At 51.7% G+C, this 3,956-nt stretch overlaps 1 non-coding gene across 1 annotated transcript; it reads right to left on the reverse strand.

The window, feature by feature from the left end:
- Nucleotides 1–682: 682 nt before the first annotated feature.
- On the reverse strand, nt 683–755 carry TRNAG-CCC (transfer RNA glycine (anticodon CCC)). Its single transcript has one exon. It is a non-coding gene; the product is annotated as a tRNA-Gly (tRNA).
- Nucleotides 756–3,956: the final 3,201 nt, after the last annotated feature.

Consider the following 3,956-nt stretch of genomic DNA (forward strand, 5'->3'; position numbering starts at 1 on the left):
ACCTAAAAAGAAAGACTTGCTGCTGAACAAGATGGAACTGAACTGAGCCCTGAAGAGTATTCCAGGAGGAGAGAACAGCAGGGGAAGGGCCGAGGAGCACTGCCCTCAGTGACTGAGTGGAAGCCAGAGAGGCGCCCCTATGAGACAGGAGGTCAGCAGGGTGAACCGAGGGCAGAAAGGAGGCCGGGTCCAAGAGCAGACTCTGGGACCCGGGAAGCGTCTTCAGCAGGAAAACGCTGCAGTGTGCTTTGCAGGTGGAAAGTCCAGAGATTATTTCTGGGCTGAGCGGGTGGGAAGTAGGAGTTAGAGGGAGACTTATTTTTCACTATATTATCAGCTGTACTGCTAGATTTTTTTTCCCCACTCTGTAAAGGCAGTGCCTTAAAATTTAAGCAAACAATTACTCTGGCTGCTAGGTGGAGTCTGGACTGGAAGAGACAGAAGGGATTTGGGTTGGGACCTGCGACAGAGACTCGGACTGCCCACTTCATGTACTTTCTTCTTTTCCCCCCTCTTTCCTCACTCGCAGATCCTGGATTCTTTGCTTTTCCAATGCCCTTGTTTTTTAACTTTTTTTTTCTGGCTACACCAGGTCTGAGTTGAGGCACGCGGGATCTTCGTTGCCACGTGCAGGACCTTCGATGCGGCAGGCCGGTTCTTAGTTGCAGCTTGTGTGATCTAATTCCCTAACTGGGGATCAAACCCAGGCCCCCTGCAAAGGGAACACAGAGTCCTAACCACTAGACCACCAGGGAAGTCCCTCAAGTGACTATTTAAACAGCATATATCCAGCTAAATGATGACATTTCCCAAACAGGAGCTACTCTTGAGTAGAAGTTGTTGAGTGAGACGCATGAGAAAATCCCCTTCACCTTTTTTTTTTTTGGCTGCAATGCAAAGCATGTGGGATTTTAGTCCTAGACCAGGGGATCAAACCCATGTCCCCTGCAGTAGACATGTAGGCTCCTACCCACTGGACCACCAGGGAATTTCACTTCGTTTTATTCAGCATCTCCAATGTGTAATAATTTCTTATATACAGTCTTACTTTCTTATTTCTCTCTAGCACACAATTTAACAATTAACTGTGCACCATTTCTTAAAATTACTTCAGTGTGTATATTTTATCTCCCCGTGCATACGTGCTAAGTTGCTTCAGTCGTGTCTGACTCTTTGAAACCCTATGGACTGCACCCTGCCAGGCTCTTCTATCCATGGGATTCTCCAGGCAAGAATACTGGAGTGGGTAGCCATTCCCTTCTCCAGGGGAATCTTCCCAACCCAAGGATCGAACCTGCATCTCCTATTGTCTCCTGCACTGGCAGGCAGGTTCTTTACCACTAGCGCCACCTGGAAAGCCCCCAGGTCTATGTACTGTTCCCTGTTAGAGGCTGCATTGTGTCCCCACAAACTTCACCTGTTGAAATCCTAACCCCCAGTTAGCATGACTAGACATGGAGATAGGATCTTTAAAGAAATGGTTAAGCTTAACTGAGGTCACTGGGAGGCCCTAATCCAATATGACTGGTGTTATGAGAAGATAAGATTAGCACACAGAGGGAAGACCACACAAAGTCACAGTGAGAAGATGGCCATCTGCAAGCCAAGGGGGAAGGCCTCAGAAGCAACCAAGCATGATGACACCTTGATCTCGCTCTTCCGGCTTTCAGAACTGCAAGAAAATTAATTTCGGTTGTTTAAGCCACCCAGCCTGTGCTACTCTGCTATGGCAGCCACAGGAAACTAACACACTTCAGTCTTTCATGCGTTCCTCACAGTCAGAAACACACACACTGAGCACCTATTATGCACCAGGTTGCCTGGATACATGGATGCCTGATTCCCAGGCCCGCCTGCATCCCTTTCCAGCTGAGAGCCCTGCTCAGCCTGCATGGGGCTGTGGGCCAGCTGGTCCCCACTAGCTATTTATAAGCATTCTAGCCTCCCTGCCTGCTCCTCCTCGGCCTCAGTCCCCTTTATTTAGGTGGGACCGTCTCCACCTTTTGATCTGAGCCTCTGCCTGCCCCCTGCAGGCTCATCCACTCACTCCCCAGGAGTGGTCCTCACCAGTGTTCCCTAATCCCTTCCATGAACAGCATCCAGGCTCAGCCCTTCCCAATGGCCTTCTGGACCTGTCCACTGGCTGGAGTCTTCCCATCACCTTGAATATGAACAAACTTTTCACATCTCTGGCTCCAGGCCTGTTCTCCCAGCTGCCTGGATTTTGACTTCTCCCTGTCTTCAACACCCATCAGCCACCAGGTCCTGTTGATTCAGCCTTCAAACTATCTCCCACATTTGCCTTCCACTCCAACCCCGGCGTCCCCATTCAGGCAGGGCCCTTTCTCCCCTGAAGTCCTTCTTAGAAGAACTTGGAAGGGTTTGCTGAGGAAGTGAAAAGGAAGAAGGGCAGAGTAATGGCTCCAAGGAGGGCAAGGTACCCCTCCACCATCAGAGGGCAAGAGGGGGAGATAGGCAGAGAGGGGAAGGGAGAGAGGAGAACTATGGGCCCGAGGGCAGAGGGACCCATCTCCTGTGTCCCAGAAATGCCCCTTGGGGAGCAAAGGACCAAGAGAGGGAGGGCACGAGCTGGGTGCCCCCAGGATGAGGGGCCCAGGGTGGCATTAGGGAGCAGCCCCAGCTCAAGCGCAGCCCCACGTGGTGGGAGCAGCCACCTTCCGGGGTTCCACAGAGACAGGAGGAGCCTTGCAGCCACAGGGTGGGTTCTTGACCGACGACCCTCAGCTCTCCACCCTGACCCCACCTCTAGCTCTGTGGCATGGGGTGGGGGTGAGGCGTGGAGTGGGGGGAGTGTGGGGCAGGGAAGGGCTGAGCTGAAGCCCATCAGCGTGGGGGTGAGGAGCTGAAACCAGGCAAGCAAGCTGAGCTTTATACCCTCTGTAAAGCTCAGCCATGAGCTTGATTTGGAAATTTCTGACATTCGTAGGCTTTCCCCTCCCCACCCCACACACCCTTTACTTCCTAGATGCGAAGGGCTCCAGTTCCAGACCAGACTTCAGGCAACTCCGGGCCCGGGTCAGGGCTGCAGAGACCTCCCAGGGCAACCAGCTAGGCCCCCAGCCCCGCTTGCACACGCTCGCCCCTCAACGGGGCAAGAGGAGCGGCCCTTTCGCTCAGATCCGCGGCAGATCGGTTGGAGATGGGGGCGTGGGGTACAGTGGGGAGGACCACGGGGGCCCAGGGGCGCCTATGTCCGGCTCCCAAGTCGTGTTTCTAATGGCCCCCACATCACTGAAGCCAGCATTGCGGGGGTGATCAGGGCACACGCCCCTTCCTGTGTCAATCTGAGTCACCGAACTGCCAATTGTAACCCCTGAATTTCTGAGTCCGCAGGGCTGGCGTGGGGCCCAAGGAACCAGTGTTTCTAGCAGGGTCCCAGGTGAGGCGGATGCTGCGGGCCAGGACCGCTCTTCCAGGACCACTGCTGCGGAAATTCGGTAACCTGGGTTCCAATCGCAAATCTGCCCTCTGCTGGCAAATGGCTGCTCAGTCCAAAGAAATCACTTCTCAAGCTTAGATTTCTTCTCCACTAGGAAGATAAATAATAATATTTACCTCCTGAGGTGGTGGTAAGTTGAGATACCCTAGGCAAGTTGTTTAGCACAATTCCTGGCATGTGGTAAAACTGGGGGAAAGTTCTTTTTCAGTTGATTGAGGTGTGGGAATTTGGCTAAAGGAAGCTGCTTTTTGAGGGGAGGGGTGTTGTTTTACAAACCTTAAAGAATTGTTTGACTTTTAAAAACATATACCTGTGTGACCTTGTTTAAAATGAAATTTTAATTTCAAAAGTTGCTTGAGATCTAATATCATTTTTAAAAAAGAGAGAGTTCAAAAGCACTTTAATAGTTTCAACATGGGAACCTCTGCAGACAATTGTATTATTGTTCCCAATTATTCACCCTCCCTTCCTGAAGAGGATTATACAACCCCACCCA

Source organism: Capricornis sumatraensis, chromosome 3 (assembly GCF_032405125.1).
Source record: "Capricornis sumatraensis isolate serow.1 chromosome 3, serow.2, whole genome shotgun sequence".
Lineage (NCBI taxonomy): Eukaryota > Metazoa > Chordata > Mammalia > Artiodactyla > Bovidae > Capricornis > Capricornis sumatraensis.